The sequence below is a fragment of the Choristoneura fumiferana genome, chromosome 7 (assembly GCF_025370935.1).
Source record: "Choristoneura fumiferana chromosome 7, NRCan_CFum_1, whole genome shotgun sequence".
NCBI lineage: Eukaryota > Metazoa > Arthropoda > Insecta > Lepidoptera > Tortricidae > Choristoneura > Choristoneura fumiferana.
The window spans coordinates 6,184,827-6,212,149 of record NC_133478.1 but is presented as its reverse complement, the minus strand read 5'-3'; the positions used below and the strand labels follow the sequence as shown (position 1 = coordinate 6,212,149).

Here is a 27,323-nt window from a genome sequence, read left to right as displayed (position 1 = left end):
TACGTAATAATTGTAGTTAAGTAAATTTAAAGTCGTAGGTTTATATCATTATTATTATGATCTCTATTTTTGGGGGTTATTCTCGCTTACCTATTAGCGCGGATGGCGGAGATTATTAAGTTAGTCTCTAGGTATACCGGGTGTGGCCTGTAGGTAATATGAGCAAATAATTAAAACATAGATCATACTCGTCAAACTGAACAACTTTAGTTTTTAATTTTTAATATATACCTACTTTTAAATTTATTCGAAGAAGCAATGTAATGAAAAATCCTTGATGCTTGTAGCGTGACAAGCGACGTCAGTTGTGTTTCTAGGATGGCGTACATTGATAGCAGTATTTAATTTGTATGAAACAAGGAAAATTCAAAGACTCCATTATTTTTAAAAGTCACTGACTAATGTTGTTCAGTTTGATGAGGACGATCTATGTTTTAATTTTTTGCTCGTATTACAGCAGGCCACACCCGGTATAGAAAAGATGTTTGATAATTTAATCTCATGATTACTGAAATTATGAATTACAATGATTCAGAATTGTGATCATTAGTAACAAACACTAGTAATATTTAATGATAATTATGATGTAAATACCACGGACAGGACTTATCACGCTAACACACACGACCTACTCGTGACCGGCCACAGTAATGTTGCCGAAACGTCGAGGTAAATATTACTCGTGTGTGCTAGCGTGATAAGTCCTGTGCGTGGTATTTTGACTATGAGTGAAAATCACGAAAGTTTAAGACATTAAGGGGCTGTTTCACCATCCATTGATTAGTGTTAACTGACGGTTAAATGTGATGCCGTCTCCTTCTATTCGAACAAAACAAATAGAGACGGCGTCACACCTAACCGCCAGTTAACACTAATCAATGGATGGTGAAACAGCCCCTAAATTATGATGTAAAATTACAAATCATTTTCTGACTTCCAGTTCCAATAACAAGACTTAAAAAGTTATGTGATAAAAAGTGCACCCGGAAAAACTAACGCATAATTTCTAAAACTGTTTCCTTTAGACACCTGCTACAAAAATCCAAACAAACGTTCATAATACCAATGATGAATTAACATGTTCAAATCAGGGGTACCTAAACCTATGTACTACTCGCTGTATACAATAAATGACCCCGGCTTATGATTAATGGTTGAGAGGGTTACGGCGTACATAATTTTATTTCTAGTTGAATGATGAGGCTGCAAATGGTTTGTACTATGCTTATTTGGGTCTGAGTGTACCTACATGATCTGAGATGTACTTGCTAATAAAATCAAGGGGGCCTTCACTGCAACCTGCATTGAATACTTTACATTTTTTAACCCCCAAAAGGGGTGTTATAAGTTTGACCGCTAATGTATGTCTGTCTGTGGTACCGTAGCTCTTAAACGGGTAAACCGATTTGAATGCGTTTTTTTATTCGAAAACAGGATTTTTAGCGATGGTTCTAAGACATGTTTCATCAAAATCGCTTCAGCTGTTTTTGAGAGAGTCGGGGGTTTTCCATCTTTTTCTTGGTGAGGTTATATTTAATCTTGAAATAATTTTAATCAATTTTTTCACTAGGCGGACTGACGACACGCAAGTGGCGAGTTGTCGTTCATTGTGGCATTCTAAGGGGAGTCTTTTTTCAGCAGTGAACGTTTGTTTGTTTGTTTATACTCTTTATTGTTTATTGGACGTTTTGCGCCTGAGATGATAAACTGGACGCTAATTATCGGTCTGTCTGTGTGGCATCGTAGATAGTCTTTAAAAACCTATCCAACGACGGGTATGCTGAGACGATTTTTCGATTCAGTGATCTGTTTGCAAAATATTCAACTTTAAAGTGCGAATTTTCGTTAAAATCGGGCGTCCCCCCCCCCTCTAAAATCTAAACCGTTGGGTAGAAAAAGTTGAAAAAAATCAGGATGGTAGTAAATATATCAAATTTACAAGGAAAACTATAACGGTTAAGTTTTCTTGGGAATTATTAGTAGTTTAAGAGTAAATAGCAGCTTAAGGTATAAAATATACATAAACTTGGAATATTCCATATAAAATACGAAATCCTTAGAAAAATATTAGGTACTTAATTTTTTCGTAATGGCTACGGAACCTTATTTCGACCGTGTCCGACACTCTCTTGGCCGTTTTTTTTTTAAATTTAAGTAATTACGAGGAAAGGTTATGCGCAATGACGTGCATAAATAATAATGTTATACCAAAATTTATCTGCAAGACCAAACTTAAAACCTGCGTGAATGGATGAAAAAAAAAAAGAACATTAACTCATTAATTACTGATACGAAGCGCTAGCGTATTTACTGAGTTCTTTAAGGTTAGTATTCCTACAATTAAGTACTGACTGTAGAATAATATGAACAATTATAGACTCCAATATTGGCTCAAAGCTGCTTTAAGGCAACTTGGTTAGTAACACAACTTCTCGAGACATACATACAATCATAAATCGGCCATTATTACAAGCAGAGGGTCGTGGGTTCAAACCCCGGCTCGCACCTCTGAGTTTTTCCAAATTCATGTGCGGAATTACATTTTGAAATTTACCACGAGCTTTGCGGTGAAGGAAAACATCGTGAGGAAACCTGCACAAACCTGTGAAGCAATTCAATGGTGCGTGTGAAGTTCCCAATCCGCACTGGGCCCGCGTGGGAACTATAGCCCAAGCCCTCTTGTTCTGAGAGGAGACCTGTTCCCAGCAGTGGGACGTATATAGGCTGGGATGATGACTCTTACATGGCACACTCTCATCATGTTAAATGAGACAATGACGTCACCACTGGTGAGCGTCAAGCTAGCGTACCCGTTCATAGCCTCTATGGAGCCCTAAAAATACTTGAAAACTTACTTTTTTGTATGACTCGAAAGAAAAATGAGGAACCGTCTGTGTGCGAGGCCGGATTTGAACTCATGATCCTCTGTTGACAGGCCATAAATCAAACCACTAGGCCATCTCGGTGCAAAATTATAATTTTCGTGTTTTGAATACAATTGTGGCGATAAAACAAACAAACTTAAAAAAAACTTCTGCAACATAGTTGAAGTAGCGGGCGTATTATACTAGGTATTGTAACACTTATAAATTTGACGGCTTCGTTAACTTAACGTACACCGAGATCCTAATGTCCATCCATTAATGGTCTTCCGTCTCCCTCACGCGCATTGTGCCGGACCCTCGCACCTCGTAATTTGCCGGGGGTCGCTATTGTGCGAGTTTGTATATTATTTCCCATTTTTGTACATGTGGGTGGGATGTTCTACTTAATTTTAACTCTGATAAAACTTGTGGTATAATACTTTTTTTCCTTATTTATTACTTATTACTACTTTGTGCTTCGCAGTTGTCAGTCATGGATCCGCCTTCTCTCTCGTGTCAATTATACATGCATCCCGTTGCACCTCAAAAATAATTAAAAAAATAATTACTTTCTGATATATTATGCTAAACTTTAAATTGTGCAATTCGCTTCAGAGCTGTAAATCGAACGTCTGGTTACTAGGTTAGCTGGAAGAGATCCCTTTTTAGGGATAAGCTCGCCTTTGTTCTCCTCTCTGTGTATTTGTATTTTTATTTTTATGTGCAATAAAGAGTTTACATACATACATACATACATACTTTTTGTGTTTGTATAAAAATATTTTATTATAAATATTTTTATTTCTTGTATTATTATTTTGGTCTAGAAGTAAGTACCTCTGTTTTCTCTTTGCTTAACTTTATGTTGTTCAATAGAGCCAACTGTATTGTATTATTACGCCATTTACGCCGTATATGAGCATATTTTATACAGAAAACACCGATGAACCATTCATTACATATATCTTCTAAAAGCTTTTTGAATCATCCCGTGTTTTCCAATAAGATAAAACGGCGTAACTAAATTGTAGGAGCCGGTAACGAGGAAAAACTATACACGCCTCTTTTAACAGATTTAACATCCCTTCTGCCGGGGGTTGTCTTTGTCTAACTTCATTACAATATGGCTGCATTTTTACGCAACTGCGACGAAGAATGTCACTTAAATAGCTAGAAGAAAAACTAAGGTATTTAATACTTACACGTGTTAGTGAATAAATGACTTCTTTATTTTTTTCAAAGTGACAGACTAAAGTGTGTCTTGTTAACACAACTTTGACAAACGTATAATATGGGTATAAAAACGCGTTAGTATTAAATACCTTAGTTTTTCTTCTAGCTATTTAAGTGATATTAGTATTCTTTGTCGTAGTTGCGTAAAAATGCAGCCATATTGTAATGAAGTTAGACAAAGACAACCCCCGGCAGTTAAATTTTTTGATTATGTTTTATATGGTTTGCTGCTCAGGATGGGAGGGCTTGGGCTGCAGTTCACACGCTGGCCCTGTGCAGATTGAGAACTTCACACATACCATTGAATTGCTTACAGGTTTTTATTGTTTGTAAATATGCGTTCAAATAAAAACTTTATTATTTACTAGTTGTTACTCGCGACTTCTTTTTCGAAATTTAAAGTGCGTTTTTATTTAAAGGTTTTTTTAGTCTGGTTTTTTTGGCCAAGCACGTGCCCAAACATGTCCTTTTTCGCATCTCCAATAAATTTTCTTTGTATCATACCGAGTGAGTAGTTGCGATCTCGTTATTCCTGCCCACTCGCCTGTTAACCCGTTCACTTTCAAGTTATCTACGACCCGAAAAACGAGTGTTAGAAAATATACGATGGTTGTGCTCGAAAATATGTGATGTGGACAAACCTTTTTTACTTTGAAGTTATGATTGGAAAAATATTAATAAATATTATGGAAGAGCTATACCTACTTCTTTAAGGCTATCTAGCATTTTCATTGCGATGCTTTACTTTGTTAAAAGAGTGCGGATATTTCTTTGTGACGTAATAAAATTGTAAAAACAGAGTTCTTTAATTTAAGCAGACAAAATTATAAATAAATCCAAATATTTCCCTATAAAATTTCACATTTTATACAGCTAAAGCGCTTTCCAGTATCAATGACTATTATAAATAAAAATAGTGACAGACACCGGGACAATAAATGACCAGAGCCTAAACCGTATAGTGAGAAACCTGTTGAAAGTAAATTTTTCAAAATTACAGTCGTATTCACCATTTCTTTCTGTCAAATAGTACGATACGAGGGTAGAAAGAGATAGTGAAGGCATTTACACTTTAAACAATAAAGTATCTGGTTTCAACAGCGTGCACATGTTTATAAATCTTCTACCTAATTTTTAATTCAGTTTGAGTAGAGACGCTGCAATTTTTTAAGCACTCAATCATCAGTTTTCATAAATTCTCGCATGCCCGTAATATGCAGTATATATTAGTACCTAATACATTTTCATATGCTATTAAAAATACGAACTCTTTTAAGCTAGATCTGCTAGCTTATAAAGATATAATGACATTTAAGTTGCTAATTTTCCGTTTAATTTCCGTTCTTTAACACCGAGGACATTGACAGTGTTAAGTTGCAGGTAGGAATGGATAGTGATATACAAATTAATATATTTATATTCTAATTTTAATTTTCTCTTAACTTCGAATCAGTATATAGGGTTATCATCACTGCTGAGCACAGGCCTCCTCTCAGAATAAGGGGGCTTGGGCCGTAGTTTCCACGCGGGCCCAGTGCAGATTGGGAACTTCACACACACCGTTGAATTATTCACAGGTGTGTGCAGGTTTACTCACGATCTTTCCTTCACTCGTGGTAAATACAAAATGTGATTTCGGACATGAATTTTAAAAATATATATATATATAAAGGTAAACAGTTTAAAACAAATATTTTGAAAATAGTTTATTTTATACATGCACTATCATTGCTGTGCCATTGCTGAGCAATACAGGGTTTCTGTTTGACTATGAATTATTATAATATTATATTAGTGAGAATGTTTAGTAGGAATTATTATTAGTAAGTTAGTAGGTATTTTTGATTCACTCTACACGAGGCACCCACAGTGATCACTCAATCCAGTCAGATCAATCACGGGTCCCAATCGGCAGGCGGATATGGCCCGCCGCGCGCCCCCTCCCATTTTAACTGGGGGTTAAAATGGTTTAACGGGGGTAAACGAGTTTTTGCCAGGAAATGACAGGCTTGCCAGGACTAGTCCGAGTAGTTACAGGGTTATCTTTATGCTGTAACGGGAATTCAATGCGGTTTAATTTGGCAGACGGGTGTTAATAGAAATTTACATTTTAGGGTCACTGTCACTTGTCTTGCTGGAGAAAAATAAATAAAAATCATGGGACAATTGACACCAATTGACCTAGTCCCAAAGTAACATATATGTATAAGCAAACTATAGGTACTAGGAAATGGATAAACACATACCTGGGCGACCGAGCTTTGCTCGGGCTAAAACTCGATAATAAGCGTTTTTCCAGAGATAAGGCCAAACTAGATCGATTTGTCATCCCCGAAAACACCTACATACCAAATTTCATCAAAATTGTTGGGGCCGGAAACTAGAGAAAAAGTACATCAATTTTCTCTTAAATTATGAGTAATATGACTATCAAGAAAAAAACACGTTGAAAAAAAGAAAAAGAAATTTTGTTGCTTAAATTTTTATTATGTGGGGACACGGCAGTGCCTGCGCCAAGTCGATCAAAACAAAGGCACAGCCGTGCCGTCCTTTTCTCGAGCCATTCAGGCTATTTTTAACCTCCTGTAATTTTGTGCTGTCTTATTTACCTTATATAAACAACCCCATTCAGTATTTATTTACCTACAACATAGCTTTCTTTGCAAAAGATCCTTTAAGACTAAGAAAAGAAAAAGCCGGAACTTTTAATCCCTCCAAGCGCCTGGCCCTATACCTACTACGAACTTCGTCTCTTCGTATCTTGCCGTCCCTGACGCTTATATTATTTAACATGAGAGTGAAGGGGACAGTACGATTGGAACTTCGATTTTCGAATTTCGTAGTAGCCCCCCTGGTACAAGTTCAAACCCTGAAGTCCTCACTTTCACTCTCAGTAAAACTTCGCTGCATTTTTCACTCCCCGTCCGCAAAACTCTCACTCGAGCAACTTTAAGATAAAGCTTTCAAAGCTTTCGTAAATTTAAAAGATGTAAGTACGGCGTCTATAAACAAAGGAACTTTGTTTTACTTGTAATTATTTTCATAACAGAAAATACATTGATAATCATTATTATTACTACCTATCAATCTAGTTGATGTAATCCTATATACGAGTAAAGGCAACATATTATTACACTAGATTCGGCACATGTATAAGTACAAAAAATAAAATAATTGAACAACTAATTGCCATTAAATTCATTCGAAACATGCTCCGTATCCTAAATTTAATTATTACATTTGCTTCTTATTTTATATTTAAAAGTCCCATGTTAACGGTCATTCTAGAAATCGTATTAGAATTTTAAATGTTTTCATTAGTGTACTAGCGCCCTCTATGACGTTAGGGTGAAATAGTCGCTCGCGACTACGAGTGACAAACTCGCCATTAGCTACTCGCCACTAGATGGCAGTGTTCTAACGCTTCTTATTAGAAATTACTTTCATTTAGTCAACTTTTTTGCTTGAATTTTAGATGTATTCTCTATTTGAAAGATCGGTTGTTATCTATCGCGAAATTTTTTTCTTATTAGAATTAGGTTTATACATACAAAAAAGTGACAAAAGTTATACAAAAATAATTGCAAAGTTGTTTGAAGAAGGTTTGGAGGAAATGTACCTATTTGTGGCTGAGCGGGGTAAGAGGCCGGACCCGCTTCGCTGTCAAGGCGTAAGGTCCGATGGCGGTGGAGGCGAGAGTACAAGACTCAGCGAGAGTGAAGGCGGGAGCGTTTTACGGTGCATTTTAGTTTACTTCCAAAAAATCTTGTTGTTTCTTCGCCGGTAAATGTGTTGTCGTCAGTAGTTGTGCATTTTCATTACTGTCTAGGTTCTTGCATTAAGCCATTCATGATCAATTCTGTTGGTTACAATTTTTAAAATCCTATTTCTGTTATCTCAAAAGCGGGTGGCATCTTTTGTCAATAAAATCAGCTTTCAAGTTGTGGCAATTCTTAAATACGTTTTCTTATTAAGTTTTGTCTTATGGGTAGTTCTGCCATATTGCTTTAATTGCGGAGGAAACTGAGCACCTGAAACAAAGATAATTTCCATTAAATGTCGTATAGGTATGGTAATTATGTTTTTAGAATGCTCAATTATCGGACATTATTTTAGTTGTAAAGATAGATGATGTTACGTATTTATTATTTAGCTCAAATCTAACATAATGCAAAAAAAGAAATTATAAGAACAGTATCACATTTGTAAAAAATATCATTGAATAGTGAAAAATTGTGTCGAATTTTAATTTTTGAGAATAATATCGCGATAAAAATCTGTTTTTCTTATTTTCAGCGGCGCCCTTTTTGAGTTTTCTTTTCAGGGTTCAGTCCCTAGTCGAGGCAGATATTTGTGTAAAAAATACGAATGTTTCTGCTTTGTCCTATGTTTAATTTCTAAGTAGGTAAGATATTTACCTTTCTTAACTTTGGGATTAGGTCAGCTAGTAATAATTATTGTCCAATGACATTTATTTAGTTATTTGTTATAAATAGATAGCAAAATAATTTTAACAGCTGTGCACCTATCAAGTTCGATTGCAAATATAAGAATATTTATTATTAAACTGAAACGTTTACGCCAATTTTGTTGTAAGTTTGCAAGCTAGGTAGATGAATGTACCTATAGAGGTACTTACTGTCTTTAGGGGTGATGAGTAGAAACCAGGGTTAACCTCTATGGATTTACTGCGATACTAAGTGCACAAGTGTATTACGTGTGTGACCGGCAAAAGACAACTGGCGCGACCGTGTGAGCTAGATACCTGTGAGCCAGATACCTACATGATACCTTATATCTTTAATCAAGAAATTCTAGAGTTGTTTACTTATAAGACTTACTTTTAATTTAACTAAAACTTAATAAATTCTAATTGGTAACGGGGTGAATCTGTCTGACAGGCTAATTATGTAGTAACTCGATCTAATCGAGACTACTATTTCTGAAATGGATTACGATCAAAACGATAGATTTACACCGCTTTCCGCTTATCCCTTGTCCCACAAACGGGCAAGTAACACACGAGGGGATATTTCTTCGACCGGCTACCTACGTAAACAGTGTCGCTGTCAGGACAAAGTACGGAACCCTGAAACGAAGCAATTTCCAGCGTGTCGATACAAATGGTCACGTTCTGTACTGACAGGTTTGGGTTCTGTGGACTGAGCGGGCGAGGGGTTAGAAAAAATAATAGGTAAAGGCTTTGATGTAGTGATTTTTTGTTTTGGTGGATTAAAGTCTATTTTCATTTTGAAAAAATTGTTTAGTTATTGTAAGAGTTGATATAACATATGGATATGATGGTATAGTTGTGCTTTATATAAATAGTACCTGTTGCCCGCGACTTTGTCTGTGAAGAATTAGTTTAACGCGCGGCCGCGGGAATTATACAATTATTTAGGATGAAATCAAACTATGTCCATTCCAAATTTCATCACGATCGGTTTTAAGCGTGAAACCGTAACAAACAAACGTACGCACACTCGCATTTTTATTATTAGTTAGGACTAGTTTTTGTTTAAAAAAAACACTTGACTTTATACCATTGTGTAGCTTAAAACATTTGATACAGATGATCATCATGTCAGCCGAAAGACGTCCACTGCTGGACATAGGCCTCCCCCAAGGCTCTCCACTCAGACCGGTCTTGTGCTTTCCGCATCCACCGCGATCCCGCGATCTTAACCAGGTCGTCGCTCCATCTTGTTAGGTCTCCCGGTCCGCGGACGCCATTCGAGAACCTTCTGACTACATCGCTGCAGATGATGATGAGTTAATAACAGATGATAAAGATTATGATTGGTTTTTTGGAGTCTTTTTGTATTTTTATATTTCAACTCCAAATTCGTTACTTTTACGGGTATTCCGTGAAACCATCACTTTTTTCCACTACGCTACTTAAGCAGCAGCACTAGCGACATCTGTTTCGCTCTCATCGAGAGACGTCACATTCTTTTGGAACTAACCTCTCACCCAGACAAGAGATGTCGCTACTAAGCAATCAAATTATGATTGGTTTTTTGGAGTCTTTTTGTATTTTTTATTTCAACTCCAAATTCGTTACTTTTACGGCTATCCCGTGAAACCATATCGAAAATATAAACTGAGACTGCATCCATGTCTCAGTTTGAATTTTAGATGATGAAGAGTTTTTTTTTTCTGAGATACCGCCTTTTGCCTGAAGAAGTCAGAATAGGTAGGATTAGGGCATTTCTATCTACCGTTGTACCCTGAGTTTAACTCTCCAATTTCAACAGAATTTGGGAAGTAGAATCAGTCCATGATATCGAGCTGGAAAAACAGGGTCTCCAGATGTGTTCCCAAAATATTGTATAAATTCTGTAAAAATTCGTAACAATTGCGGACACATCTATACAATATTTTGGGGACACATCTGTGTTTTTTCAGCTCGGAATCATGGACTGGGTCTACCTCCCAAATTTTGTTGAAATCGGAGGGATAAACTCAGGATACAGCGGTAGATAGAAATGCCCATCAAAGTATTTGCCTCAGAACTATAATATTTCTAATAAAATTTCCAAATGACCTGTATTTTACGACTGGATCCTAAGCGTAATGTTATCGTAGTAGTGAACGGGACACTCGGGCGTAAAATTACAAAGTTATGCGAAGTGTAAGCATAATCCGACTAATATTATAAATGTGAACGATGAACAATTTAGATGAAAACATAGGATAATTTTTATCCTGGGAAATTACATAGTAATAAATGAATTTTACGCGGACGGAGTCGCGGGCAACAGCTAGTCAAATTATAATATTAGGCGTAGCGAACTCAATAAATATTAGTTTTTATTATCGACTTAATGATTTTAGATGTCATACCCAAAAGTTACTAAAGGATCCACAGTATCTCCGTTGTGTGTCTGTACGTTCTGTATCTTATGAACTACTTATGATAGGTGGACGCTTGTAATTTTCACAAAGTTTGTATTACAATAGTCGCTATGACAACAAATAGGTACTGAAAATAAAGCAAAGTTAAAAATTGGAGGAGAATCTCATTTAAAAAACGTGTTTTCACAGCTATTTTTGCTTGACCTATTATGTGCTAGCTGTGGACTTATCTGGCTTTATATTAATACTTGCTTTTGTCCGCGGCTTCGCCCGCGGGGAATTCGGTTCTATGGCCGCTATTCCCTCGGGAACTATGCATTTATCCGAGATAAAAAGTAGCCTATGTCACTCTCTGGCTTAAAGGAAACTGTCGCTACGTTTTGACGTGTAAGACGGACAAACATACAAACACACACACTTTCGCATTTATAATATTAGTATGGATTTAATAACCACTTATGTACATAATAATATTATGACTATTGCTTGAGTTTTCTCAAATTTCATGAACGAAATTATAAATCTGCTCATAGTTACAGGCTGTTCTCAATTATTCCAGCTCAAATTATGTACTTTATTTAATCCCGTAGAAAAAACATCTAAGTACACATTTTAAAAATTTAAATATAATACGACCGATAGCCAAGTGGTTAGAAAAACTGCCTAAGCTATTTGTATGAATAATATGACAGATTTTGGACGTTTAATATTGAAGTTTGCATTTATCTCTATATAAGAATTAATAGTCAACATGCCGCAAAACCAGAGTTCCCGAGTAAAAAAGTAATAACAAGCCGACATTGCAGTGCACCAACTTTTCTTTCCCCTTCTTCAAATTTACTTATAGTTACTCAAACATTTGCCCAGGCAAGCAAAAAGGTAAGTTTAATATTCAGACAAACAGAATGGGAATCAAAACTACGCAATTGTACTAGCCACGGGTCGATTCTACCGCCCCCTGCTACTTAGTCCCTACTGCCCAATAAATTAATCTACAGTTGAATTTCAACTCTACTGTTGAAGCTAAAGGTTTATTTCGTAGCGTGTCTCGCTGGGGTTTGGGCCCTTATTTGGTATAAAAGGTTGTTTAGAGGGTGTACTGCCCACTGTTAGGGAGAAACTGGCCGCAAAGGGTCGGCCGGTTTGTGCCGCGTTTGAAATGTGCGAGTGGCTTGGGTGAGTAGCTGGCTTTTGGAGCGATTGGGAGTTTGGAAACACCCTGTATTTTAGTTTGAGAAGCGTTTATTGGATCAGCGTAAAGTTCGATTGTTTCTAAAATACGGACATCATAAAAATAAAATTAAGTCATAATAACTTGTTTGACAAAACCTATAGGTTCTTTTTTCCAATCTTTCCGTATGTTGGTAAAAACTGATATCACCATTTGATTAGTGAAGTGATTAACTGTTTTGTTCGATAATCACATTTAACCGTCGGTTAACGCTAATCAATGGATGGTGAAACAGCCCCTTACTGTAAAATAAATCTAATTTTACCTGGCAGGAGTACCTACTACATGTTTGAATATATTAACGGATACTTGATACGAAATCTACTAAACTAAATAGTTGACAAACAGATTGTATATAGATGAAATAACTGGATGCCGGAGAAATTAATTTTAAAATGGCCAGTTTTTATAATTTACAAAGAAAGATGATACTTGTAATGACTCGTATTGTATTGTACTCCGTAATCGTTTCTCAGCTAAATTAAAAAAAATGAATGTTGTGTCTTGCTGCCGGTGAGGTCATAAATCATTGGTTTATCATTTGATCGAATGGCAAGCGTTTTTTCTAATCGTTGCTAGTGTTGCCATAGCTCATGCCATTGTGTGGCGAGCGTCTCTGTCACGCAATAAACAGAGAACACGTTCACCACGCTACCCATTTCGCGTCGCAGCTGGGACGTTATTGCGCAAGAGTTATACTCGTATTCACGTGACAGGACAGCTTGTCTAATTTTCCACCGTAAATATTTTTCCCTAATTATTAATTTCCCAATTATGTCATATGGACGGACGATTTTATATTAAACTGTAAGTATTTTAGGATTGTTATAAAACTAACTTAGCCTATCCTATAGGGTACTGCAAGGCGGTCTTGAAATATATCCTGAATAATTTACAGGTCCAGAAAAAAATCGTTCATCCATGAATCAATCGGGAAGTTTCAATTGGGACCAATATTTTCGGTAAAAAGCCAGGATCGCGACTGAATGCTTTATATTAATAAAATTAGTCTCCCACATATTTTATACAAAAAAACATATCTTTTTCCCCAGAATGGACAGCGTATTAAATCCACCAGTGAGCTGCATATTCATTTGCCCTTACCATCAAGTGCTCTTAATATGTCCTACTGCTGAGCAAAGGCCGTCCCTTTCCTCCGCCAATCTTTTAATCAACCTTCTTCCAAGTGGTACAGTCAGCATCAAAAGTAGCGGATCACTTTTTTACTCTGTCGCATTAACACATTGTCAATCTTGCATGGCGTTTAGTACGTGGCTGTAAAACGACAAAGTACGAAAGTACTTAAATTATAAAAATGAAGATTTTACTATACCTACCATACCATACTACTAGAGTATGGCTTAGACGCCTTAGCTTTCAAGCGGACTAGAAAGCTCAAACGCACTCCGAAGGATACATCCGCCTGGCATACATTAGGAGCAGATATCTAAAGCTTTTCGTTACGATTAAATAGGTTACCTTATTTGCGTATTTAGTTGTTTAGTTCTGAGCAAATTCAATGGGACATCCTGTTGTCTGATTTACCCGCCTATTGTCTCACTGTTATATTGAATTAACAAATTGTTATGTTTTCTTGTTCTAGTGCTATGAATGTAATTGTTCAATTATTTTGACTAATTTGAAAAAAAGCTGCCAAGTGCGAGTCGGACTGGCGCGCGAAGGGTTCGTACCATTATCTATATAACATAAGACATTAATTTTTTTTTGTATGGAAGCCCCCCTTAAATATTTATTTTATTTTAATTATTTACTTTTAAAGTGAATATAAGTTATTTGTATACTTTTACTAATTAATATTTAAGCGTCTACCTTAATTAAATCATTATTATATTATTATAAATATCGAGCAAAAAACGGCAAAAAAATCACGTGGTTGTTGTATGGGAGCCCCCCTTAAATATTTATTTTATTCTGATTTAGTATTTGTTGTTATAGCGGCAACAGAAATACATAATCTGTGAACATTTCAACTGTCTAGCTATCACGGTTCATAAGATACAGCCTGGTGACAGACGGACAGACAGACGGACGGACGGACAGCGGAGTCTTAGTAATAGGGACTCGTTTTTACCCTTTGGGTACGGAATCGTAAAAACCGCAATCGGTAACGCCTTTCAATGGAATCTTTTGTAATTAAATTTTAATTTAGTTTATTCTTACTGCAATATAAACCATTTAAAGTATATCTATCTTTTTTTGATGATTTTAAGTCTTAACAGACTTACAAAAACAACGATATGGACGCATTCAGAAGCGATTGGCAAGACTTAGCTGCCGACAGGGGAGGTTGGAGATCCGAGGGAGAGACCTTTGCCCAGCAGTTGGACATAGACAATGGCTAAATAAAAACTAAAAAGGTTTTAAGTTAGGTATTTGGTTTATCATCATCATCATATCAGGTTTTTCAGGTTTTGGTTTATAGTTAAGTTTTATTTATAGTTATTTTTTCTTAATTTTTCGAATAATAAAATTCTAATCTTTCAAAATAAAAAAGTTACCAAATTTCGCTCGTATTTTATAAGAGTATGCCAGAATTTAATCGCACCCTGCGCTAAAACCCTTTGGTAGTTACCGTTCATTAGTAGATAACAAACCACTTGATATTAGTCCTTCTAACTACACTAAAACCTATTTATTCAGATCTGGGAACTGTCCCTCTCGTTAATAACTTGAGATCCCAAGTCCCTCCGGTGACCTAGTTAGAAACAAGACACTAACAAACCCTGCAATAAGATAACCAGTCCTTTAGTCTTTAATAAAAACACTGTATTACGAGAAACAAAAAGGAGCAACTTGTATGAAACCCAGAGCGACGTTCGAATCGACAGATGGAAATCGAAGCGCGCTTTCTTTTTCTTTCCCAACCAGGATTGGTGTGAAGAAATGAGACGCAAAGTAAGGTTTTGGTTGAATAGCGATTTTTCTTGGGCCGGTAAAGTAAATAACAAACGTAGGTGGTCGGAATAAGATGTCCTGGCTTTTTATTACAGTTTGAGGGGCCTGGGTCGGTCTAATGTACAAATATTTGTTTCTGGAACGGACGAGTTCCGCAAAGGGTACGGTCGGTAGGAATGTTGTTGTGAAAGTGATATTTGTGTTGGACTTTTTAAATTGTTTTAGGAATGATTGTGTTACAACTATACTCGAGTCCAGAATTAGGCGAACTAGGTTGACAGCCTGAGAATGTTACCAAACATACAAAAAAAAACATAAGAATATGTCGATACGCGGAATAAAAATGTTTGTCACTTTTGGGTTGGCCTAAAAACGACATAAAGGATAACACAATAAAAAATAAATGAGCTTCTTGACAGAGTTCTAGACCACTAGACTTATTTTCTTCCTTTTAGTTTTTAAGGCAGTCGGGTTTTTTGTTTTTTTTAAATTTAATGTTTTTTATTTTTTACTTTTTTGATATTTCTGTGAAAATAGTAGATTAAAAGTATTATAACCCATATATATTTAGAATGGACTAATTATTAGCTTTCATTTGATACCCATATTGTTACAATACAAAATATTTTTTTTCATTCCTCCACCATATTTTTTTTCGCAGACGCTATATTGAAATTTTATATAGCCTATGTCACTCCGACAGTTATGACGAATCCAATGATACCTCATATGTTAAAATCCGTCAAGCCGTTTAGGCTGCAGCGAGGACCAAAGAAATGGACATACATACCCACATACATACATACATACATACATACATACATACGCTCGAAAAACATAACCCTCCTTTGGGCAGTCGGGTAAAAATCCCAATAACGGGAGATAGTTCCCAGCAAAAACGCAAAAACTGTCGACTGACAAAAAACTTGAAATTCCCAATCCGCACTGGGCCCGTGTGGAAACCACAGCCCAAGCCTTCTCATCCTGAGAGGATGGGACGATCATCATCATCATCATCAATCCCAGCCTATATACGTCCCACTGCTGGGCACAGGGTTCCTCTTAGAATGAGAGGGCTTGGGCCGTAGCTTTCACGCGGGCTGAGTGCGGATTGGGAACATATTCACACACCCAATTGGACGTAGGTATTATATAGGCCGAAAAGATGAAATGCACATATTGTTTTATATAAAACAAAACTGTACATACCGACGGTACGCGGGCCGGACCGCGGGCGCTGTTATTGTATCGGAGGTGCCCGGCCTAACCGGCTTGGTGCATTAGAAAGGCGCAGACACGGCACGGTGTAAAATTACATCTTCGTTACAGGTAGAAAATAAAATCACTTCCCGCCATGTCTATATGTATGTACGATAGATCTTTTAAACTTACGCAACTGATTTTCATGCAGTTTAACCATCTGTTTTTTTTGACAAGTTTTCCACAAGTAATATTTTTTCTGTTCTTCTTAAGCTCATTAAACGTAATCACGGTCTGCATCCCGTAAAAATAATTTAAAACTATTAATAATAATCATTAACGTGCGAAACAAACTTTCTTTCTATGCAATGCCTTGTTAGGTAGCAGTTGGTTTGGTTATGCTTAAAGGTGCTGATAAACTTGAACATTCAGTCGTGATGTAATGAGTATTCTAGCTAATGTAACATTACATTACTATTTGTGAGATCCCATAATTGGCTTTATTGTTACTATAAAATAAGTTTTCATCACACTTGCTCGTAAACAGTATCGAAACATGTAGGCTACCTTGGTTGCAACCCCCCAAATAAAACCCTCGACCTTAATGTGCTTGTCATGAAACCCGTGGTCGCTAAATGAGTCAGTGCCCGTACTAATTTTGTTGTCATGAAGCCCAAGGTCGGTAAATGAGTTTGTTACTGCATGGTGTGCTGCAGCGCCAGCAAGAGCGCGGCGCGTGCACGTCGGGCATATGCTGCGGAGGAGGAGGGCGGTGGGGAGGCTGGCGCTGCGCTAAAGAGCGTTGTGAGCGGTGTCGGAAATTTTTGAAAAAATATTAGTTTTTCTTTTACAAATATACAATTTTACTCGCAAATGTGGTGAAAACATTGTATGTCGCACGGGCGGTACTAGAATTACGAACATCGACTCATTAAAGAGAATCTCTAATAGACTCTCTCTTCTAATAGACTCTCGTTCGTAATTCCTTGTTTACCGCCCTTAAGACACAATGTACTATTAATCTGTAATTTATAGCTGCTCGTTCTCCATAAATAAATAAATACATTACAGGTTAAGCTCACAAAACAAACAAGAGCGTTTTGCGAGCATTCTTACCAGCATTCTAGCGAGCATTGATGTTCCTAGCAATGTTTGGTTCTATTCTATGCTTGCCTCTATTCGTTGTTTAGTTTGACAAATTAAAAAACGGCAAATGCTCGATGTTTTGTTACCAGAGAATACTAAAGTTTATCTGCACCTTAAGGAAAATAAAAAATAATCTGCACAACAATGGTTGCCGGGTCTATCCCCACCACGCTCTGCAGGGTCACATTTGCAAATACGAAGGTCTGTAAGTGTTAGCGTGCCGTCCCTTGTCCCTTAGCCGTGTGCGTAAGGGACAAAGGTCACCGGCCAGCCTTCTTATATTTGTTTAAGGCGTATGTGCCCAAACCCCGTATTTTACAACCCTTTCTGTATCCGTGACCCTGGTGGTGTGTTTGGGGAAATTGCGAAATGTTTTTCTTATTTTTTTATATTTTTTAGGTTGATTTTAAAGGCGGTACATTGTATTGTTCACCTTTTCGAGATACTTATATGTGACCATTCTCTGTTATTAAATATTTTTATGGAAAAAAATAATTATAATGTAATTGTTGTTTAAGGGGTGTGTTTTTCATGAATAACTTTAAAGCGGTAATGTCGGAGGTTTTTTAACTGTTTTAAGTTGGTTGGGTTATTTATTACTAAAGCGAAGCTCTTTCAGTTACGTAAGCATGTATGTTTCTGTTCATACTCGACCGAATATCAGCATACCTTGCAGTAATTTTAGCCTTTAAATAAAATTAACACCGTAAATTACATCAAAATAGATATAAGTGCAGTGCCTAATTGCTAAAGAACCATTTATTTGCACTATCAATACGTCAATTGGCAAGCATAATTCAATTAAAACAGGGTCTAAGCGCCATCAAAGCTTAAAACTACCGTTTCCTAACGCGGCGGTAAACAACCTGCTCCAGGGGCTATCAAACGCTCAATCAAAATGATGGATAATCCAGTTTGGGAACCGCTGGACGAATTAGTACTGGCGGGCGCGGAAGTGGAACAACAAAAAGGATGATCAAACTTTAGAATAAATTATACAGTCGGTTTTAAATGTTTGGAAGTGTTCTATCGTATACCTAACCTGTCAAGTTACAGAAAGTTTCATTTGACGTACTTTGTTGTTGGTTTTTGTTAAAAAACATTTTTTATTTGTTTTATTGGCTGTAATTGCACTGTATGATGAAACCACCATTGAAACCACCAATAAGTGAGACTTCTACACTATTTTACCAAGAAAGTCGTCTTTAAGGTTCACTTCTGATCCTTATCCGATGACCGCTACCACCCTGGCAAGAATGCAGCGATTTAGAAGTGAGAAATTCAAAGTGACACAAATTTCCAAAAATTAGAGGCACAAGTCTAGGCTCGAAACCCACGTGTGTTCATACAACTCCGTCGCCACCCTGTAAGAAAACACACAAACCCAACTATCACCACCCAACTCAACCAGAGTTCATCCTCAGAGCAACACAAAAGTTCACCACGCTACCAGATGTTATACCCAGATGTCAGATCAGCGCTGCCCAAATCCAGGTACGCAGGAAACAAAGCGGCTTCGACAGTATTTCTTCTTTTTTGTATGATTTTAGTACCTTTAGAAGTATAGCCCGGCGCCATGGCAGGATCGCCATGTAAGGCGATACGAGGGACAAGTGAAACTCACGGGTGCTGTGTAAATACTGTCTATTAGGATAAATTGATTCTTATTATATAGGTTACATATTGGGAGAGTGTGCGTGTGGCGCAGCTCACACTACAACATTATAAAAAAATGGTCATCTATAAAATCTATTGGCCAGCTTTGTGTTAGATGGTGTCACATGTGTGTGACTCAGTGGATCTATATTAAACACACACACACTAAACTATTGAAGTAAATAATTAAATGACAATTAATTTTAACACCTTTAAAATAAATAAATAATTTTGAGAACCGCAGGCTGAATAAGTACTGGCGCGGAAGTGGAAACAAAAAGAATGATGATTAATTTCTAGGATAAGCATATACAGTATTTTTACATGTTTGTTATATTAGATGTTAAATGAATTTCTTTATCTTTTTTCGGCGTTCCGGCATTTTAATTTCCGGCCAGCTCTACCGGCCGTATTACCGGCCACGGCCTATTAATTAATCCGGCATCGACGCCGTTTCCGTCCGCCATGTCCTGGACGATCCACACTAACTAGGTTATCGTTTACTTGTGCACTACGCTTTATACATGTGAAGGAGAGGGACACGCCATTTGTGTCTGTCTGTCTGTCTGTGGCACCGTAGCTCTTAAACGGGTAGACCGATTTGGATGCGATTTTTTTATTTTAAATCAGTTAAATTAGCGATGATTCTCAGACATGTTTCATTAAAATCGGTTAAACTGTTTTTGTGTTTGAAGTGACAAAGTCGGGAGTTTTCCAAATTTTTGTTGGTTAGCGTTATTGAATGATTAAGATTGAGCCTGTTTGAATTCTAACTTGAGTTAATTTTTGTTTAAAATATTTCAACGGCAGCAAAAAATAAACGGTTATCTACGAAAACGCGATTTTATAGTACGGCTGTCTCTAGTAAAAAAACTTAATATTTTTTATACTAACTTTTAATACTTAACCGATTTTAATTCCAAGCGCCAACCATATTTTTTCAGCGTATTCTAGGTATAATTTAGAAAAAAAAAACTAAAGGAAAATCAGAAAATACCTCAACAACTTAGAAAAATTAAAAACCGACATAGTAATTTCAAAGTTATCTCAAAAATGGCTGAACCAAAACTAATGACTAAATACCAATGTATTTGTATAGCTAAGAATTACTGCTAGGAAACTCGCTTTCATTAAAAAAACTCATTTAAATCGGTTCATTCGTTTGACATACAGCCATTGGCGTCAAACTTGTAACACCGCTTTTTTACGTCGGGTGTTAAAAGAAACATCAAAGTAACTTTATTAGACATTGATTGAGACATCAAATCTTATCAAATCTACCTCCTTCCCACGTATCATGAACAGCTTTAGTTGTAAATAAATAATTAATATTAAAGATAATCTCCTTTTGCAATTAATACTAAAGGATGTACATAATCCTATATCGAGAGCATCCCCTGACCCACGGGATGACCCCGCCTTAACGAAGTCGGGTACATTATTAACTAGAAAAGGTAGGTACGTTTACATACCTGTATTAGTAGATTATATCTTGGAAGACAATTAAGTCGAATGACGGAAGAGGGTAAATTATTAAAACAATCTAGCAAATAGAGGATTACGTATTCACAGTTGTACTTGCAATAGGCTACTTCCTAAAAAAAAATGAAAAAAAAAAGATATTGCTTAACGTATTTAAAAAAAATACAAGAAATACCATGACACTGGCCACTTGTAAATCACCAAATTAAAAAGCTTACGTTCCATCGGCCACCCTGCCCATCCCAATTCCCACGGATTCGAAAATTAAATTCCGGAGCGATCAACCACGCAACTTAAACCTCGGGAGACAAACGGAAATTTGGCAAAAAGCATCGCTCGGCACTCCGGTACAAAGTTAGTTGTAATCGATACGCCCTCAGGGCTTTGGGCATATAAATTAGAACTTCCATCGATCACCGACGCCCTTTGCCCACCGGCTCGTGCCTTATTGATAGTGAATGTTAGTTCAAAACTATCGGTGAGATTCTGATGCTGCGAAAAAGTTTTCTTCAAGTGGAATTTATGGGGTCACCTTCTGACTGTACTTACCTACCTTCTTGCACCATTTTTACCAAAGTTAAGACTTGGGACTTTTTTTTAACTTTAATTACTACTCGTATTATGTCACAGTCGCATAGTCGTACTTACATCGTGGCTTCCTTAATTTCCATTAACTTTGACAATCAGTTCATTACTCGAAACTACCTAGTAATTAACAATATGGTCGAGTCCGACCGAAAACAAATACTTTAAATTATATTTGTTATTTGTATATTATGTAGAAATAAGTATTTTTCTTGTAATTTTTTTACAAAAAAAATATCACAGTCATTATCAGAGGTCAAATTGTCAAATTCACAAATTTGTCCGCGTGTTGTTTTGTTTGACGCATTTGTATTGACATGACCCATAAGAGAGACATCAAAAACTCACTATTTTAGCTTCTTTTGCTTATCATCTATGAATCAAAATACCATTTACATTGTTTTACTGCGTTTAAGTAATTAATAATCTTCTTGATTATCTATCAAACATTAAGAGGTAGGCCCCTAATATCCTGGACACTTTAACTCCATTTGATTAGTTCCATGTTCTCTTAAACTTCTTAAAGGTAACTAAAATCGAAAATAACACGTTGCATAATAAATTAATGCACCGATTTGAAACAAAATGACTTGAAAAGTTTTTTTTCTTTTTGCCGTGCACACTTTCTATCTGGCCAGCAATTTCACTTTTTTAGATTTTACTTTAAAACGCATTTTGAAATGAAATCTTAGTGGCCAGTTTGACAAGTAAAGACAAAATACATGCACAGAAAAACATTGCCTCAACATAGGCAAAGCACTTAACGTGTCCTAAAAGATACATTATTGAGAATGGGTCTCAAACAACATTTTTACATCGGGCCGGTCTGCGTCCTGCGAATATTTTATTGCGGCTGCAGGTTGACCCAAGGATCGGGTGTAGCCTTACGAAAGGGTACGACTGGTATTTTTTATATTGGATTTTGCGACCTTTTTCGAGACCTTTTTCTGGGGAGGCATACGAATATAGGACAATACTTGAACACTAAGCTGTTGGAGAAAAATTGCAACTGCAAAAGCATATTCTTCCGATAGAAAAACGTATAGTTCTATAATGTTTACATATCTAATCTTTTTGTATTTGATTGGCAAAATATACCTATCAAATATTTCCTGATAAATCTGATAATCTAACTAACTAAGGTTTTGAACTAAAAATAATTACTCTGCTCACCTGTGACCTCATGATAACTAAATTTATGCAACAAATCGTCACTACTTTGAAAAAATCTCGTATCTAAAATCAATAATGTCAACAAAATTGAACCTTGACATAATGATCGTAAAGGTCACTCAGAAGAATTATCTATTTTGAGGTACGATTTCTTTTAAAAGTAGTGACGAAATGTATGTTTCTGCAGCTCATCCACCTTCACCATGTAAGAACACACACAAATCATACAAACCCAACTATCATCACCACATATCTAATAGAGTCTAATATCTGGCAGCATGGTGAACGATTGTGTTGCTCTGAAGGTTAGCTCTGGTTTTGTTCGAAACGCATCAGTGTAGTGTGCTGGTGGTGATAGATGGGTTTGTAATGATTTGTGTGTGTTCTTACAGTGGAGAAGGCAGCGGCATGAACATACATTTCGTCACAACTTTGACAAAATCTCGTATCTCAAATCAATACGTCAACAAAATTGACCTTTGAAATAATGTTCGTAAAGTTCAATTAGAAAAGTATCAATTTTGAGATACGAGCTTTTTTCAAAGTAGTGACGATTTGTTGCACAGACTTAGTGAGCAAAGACTAAGTAATTGTTTTTAGTTCTTTGATATGGACCTCCGCAAAGTAACCCCTGATTAGATAAATCATTTAATTTCTATTTTTGTTTGGAATCAGCCTATTTCAGTTTTATTAGTACACGAGCGAAGCTCCGGATAGGGGCTAGTTTCTGATAAACAGCCATCTCTCCTGGCTCCTAAGGCCGCATCTACCTGGCGTCCCCCGAGGCCTGCTGATGGACGGACCTGCTCGCAAGGGTTAGCCTAAGCCAATATAAATATTTGAGGACGCGGCCTACACTTGACTTTATGTACAGACGCGTGTTAAAGTTTTTACTTTGGTATAATTTCGGAGTTAGGGTGACGTAGCCATGTCGAATGTATTAACGGTGGACGTCAATGCAATGCAAACATGCTGACATACTTTTGTATGGGAGCTGTCATTTTTTTCTGTCACTGGTTTTCTCGAAGCATGTTGGAGATTTCGTATTAATTTACTAATGGCCTGCTTCACTACTTTCTTTTACATGAGGCTGTCTCTGTTTAATGTGGGTGTCTCATTTCAAATAGCGCTGAGATTCTGATTATACCAAATCATCGAAAAGACAGCCATAATACGTCTAATAAGTCGATATAATATATTATATATTTATTACAATGTTAGCTATAGTTGTATTGATAGACACTTTTGGTTTGACAAACGGTGTCGGGGAGTGATCGAAACTTAAGGGATGATATTGGGTGGTAGGATATATCTGAATTATTTGCCAGATATGCTGACAAAAAACCGTTCATTTGATATAAAGTGTTGTAGCCACTCCTAACGCCATCAAGTCAGATAGATCATCAGACAAAGAAACTGCTACATTCTGCATCGTATTAAACGATATTGTGACGAATAACTCACGTCTTAAATCGAGTTTAGTTTCGTCGGGCAGTCACGCGAGCAGAGCGGTGGCGCGTAGTGCGTGTGTTGCGGCGGCCGCCGAGTCGCGTGCTCCTATGAAGAAATAGCCCGAAACATGTCGAGCTAAACTCGATTTAAGACATGGGTTATTTACAATCGTTTAATATCATGTTCAAAATTCTGCATCGTGTTTTAGAAGACTCGAAGACATAATTACAAACTCCAACGCTCTTTCTTCGGACTCCGGTCACCAGGCATAATATCTGCCTTGAGAGAGATCTCTCTGTTGGAACCTATAGCTACAGTGTCAAAAACTTGTTTTAACTTTTCATGATTTTCACTCGTACTACTACCACATTTACATACTCTTGCTTGCTTGCATGGCTGTGTTAAGTATAACACACACATGTAGTAACAAATACTCGTAAGTCTGTATCAAGGAGCCACATAATCTTATGGCATTTAACCACTTTTTTACTTAATGAATATAGATCTATATGTAAAGTATGGACACGACATAGCTATATCCCGATAGGATGCGGTTCAACTGACAAATGCGGGGTAGTACGTGAGAATTACCCGGAGTTTTATCCCGGCTCGAACCCCGCACCGTCCCCTGGGTAAACGCCGTCCGAAAAGTTTGCCTTTGACCCTCAAGGAGAAGAGCTTGTATAGAGATGATAATACAATTTATTATACTGTTACGTTCATTTGTAGGTTCACGTTTGTACGGTCGAGTTCATAAACTTGTGAGCAAAAATTTGATCAAAAATATCTGAACACTGAAATATATGAACAGATATTTTTGATAAAATTTTTGCTCACAAGTTTATGAACTCGACTGTAATCAGATCTTAAGATCAATTTTTCATCCACTTCCAAAATGATAATATCGATTTTGAAACTTGACAATCTCACAAATTTCATTTGGCCTAATGCATTTTATTTGGAAAATGAGAACTATTCACGATTTATTTCAATATCATTATGTAGAACCCAATAGGTTAGGTTATTATTATTATTATTTTGAAAATGTGAACTATTCGCGCAATTTCTTTCAAGATCATTATATACGACCCAAATAGGTTAGGTTAGTTTAGTAAAAATCCTGAAATATTTACAATTTCAGAATAAAATGCATTTGGCCAAATGAAACGTTTGCGAAATGAATCTTTTGTAAAAAGGTATTTTAGTTGGACATTCATCACCACTGCTGAGCAAAGGCCTCCTCTCAGAATGAGAAGGCTTGGGCCCTAACTCACGCTTCCGTTACTGTCGGAGTCGCCCAACAAAAATGTTCACTCAACGCCGCTAATACAGGTCCATGAGTTCACAGGGTATTTACCAGCTCTCCAAACTTCGCCCTCCGTCACAGAAGACGGGCCAGTATCTCCAGTTTTCTTATCTACTTACTCCTCTGCATCGAAACGAGCCTCGCGAGACTCTCCGCCTCTTTACAGCCTGTCAATGACTAGTAAATTTAGAACCTACCAACCATTGATATAAATGTTTTTTGTTCCCAAATCGACCCTTTCAATTGTAATTTAGTGCCCGAATGAGATGTTTAGTTCTGTTTTGTTTTTATTACGGGGGAAGGTGAGGCGTTTCAGGCCGTCGGTCGTATGCGGAAAGTTAAGTGAAATTTATAATCAAATTTGTCATACTTACTCGTACGTACTTGTGTTAGTGGTACCTTTCTTATTTTACAATACTTCTTGATAATTTTGAGGCGTTTGAGGGAGTTTGAGGCGTGAGGTTTCACCAATCACCACTGCGACTCTCTTGAATAAGCGTGTAAGTATGACAAAAAATACGAAAAACAAAATTAATTTGGTGTTCAATTGGAAACAATACGGTATTTGACTATTTTGTATATGTTTTATAAATTAAAACTACACAATGGCTGTTATCGAATAAAGAAACAATTTTAAAGCTACCTTTACAAATAACAAAGTTATGAGGGTTTGAAATTCAAGATTAGACAGAGAAAAACATACTGGCATGTGACGTCACACGCCAGTACCGCCATACTTGCTGCATAGAGAAAAGCGTTTGAGAAAGAGACAGGTATATAGATTTTTCAAAAATTCACTATAAATCCAATATTCAACCGATTTAAGTTTTCTCTTCGCTAAACAGACATGTATATCTATATTTTCATAATAATATTAAGATATGGCAAATTCAAGAGCTGTCAAAATACCGTATTGCTTTTACTAATCGTAACGAACGTGTTTCAGATAAAAATCGTGTACGAGTAGACAAATAGACAGGCGAAAAAAGAAGTGATTCTGGAAAGGTCATTATTTTCCTTTAGAGATAAGGAAGTCTAAAGATGAAACCAAAATATCTGATTCCAAACCTACTTCAAGCGATAAAGATTAGAATGTTAGGAAACAAAGGGGAACTTAAGTATATACATATATGTAATTATAAGAGAGATATAAGTATATTTTACGAAGTTTTGAAATTAAAATCATACTACTACCTAGAGCGAACAGTAATATCGATTCTAAAGCAAACTCGTAAAATACCTAGATAATGTCACAGACGCGGTACATTTTATTGTCCATCGCGCACTAATAAAACTACTGAAAGAAACCCATTCGGCTAACATTGTATTTTCTATACAAATGATACGCTATAAGAGTCCCAGCACGTATAAAATCGATCAGTATCTTCGTAGGCGACGGTCGAGTGCACCCGTGCATGCATATTTGAACGTATTCAGTTTGCAACATATTAAATTTCAAACGGATTTATACGCATTTGACGCATGCCGCATGGAGTCACCCTGCGGATATATTATCTGCATCGATTTTATAAAAATAGAATGCTTGTTTGTATTTGGCTGAAATTCATAGTTTTTTTTTAAATTATTTTTTGTTGTTTTCTGCCAGTTACAAAAATGTTTTTATTACGGAAATGTTAGAGTCGTTTATTTATGTTAATCCTTTGACATTTGCAATTAAATTTCTTAAAAAGTGATGTGAAAAAGTCGATTAAGTTATTTTTTACAATTATTTATATATCTTGTCTGTATATAATCTAGATAATATAATCCTAAAATTCCTATGAAGGAAATTAAAAAAATATAGGTATATTTTCGGAAGATATTTTTCAAATGCGAGTGTGTCACGACGTTGGCTTTAGAAAGATCGAGAATTATTGGAAAGTTCCTACCTTAGATATTATAATCATTTTTTTGAACCGTTTAACTCTATGATCTTATAAATCATGCCTCATGAGAGCTTGATTAGAACTGTAACCATTTGTTTATTTTTAATTAACTTTAGCTAGTTCAAACGTGGATCCTACGGTCAGTTCAGACGGGTGACAAAATAATCGACTGATAATATTTAAAGCAATTAAACATAACGCAGCAGAAAATGGACAATTTCCATCTTCCAGCTTGTGAGTTACTTGGGAAGTCTGGCGCAGAACAAAGGATACCTCGTAATTATCCGGCGGGAAAACTTACATCACTAGCAAAACTTGTTCGTCAAATATGGACA

General features: G+C 36.5%; 1 long non-coding RNA gene across 2 annotated transcripts in view; it reads right to left on the bottom strand.

Moving 5' to 3' along the window:
- Positions 1-27,323, bottom strand: part of LOC141429570 (uncharacterized) — a 66,992-nt gene that overhangs the window by 14,313 nt on the left and 25,356 nt on the right. For both annotated transcript variants that reach the window (XR_012451555.1, XR_012451556.1), the window contains exon 2: positions 7,717-8,128. This is a non-coding gene — a long non-coding RNA (uncharacterized lncRNA). The remainder of the gene's footprint in view (positions 1-7,716; positions 8,129-27,323) is intronic.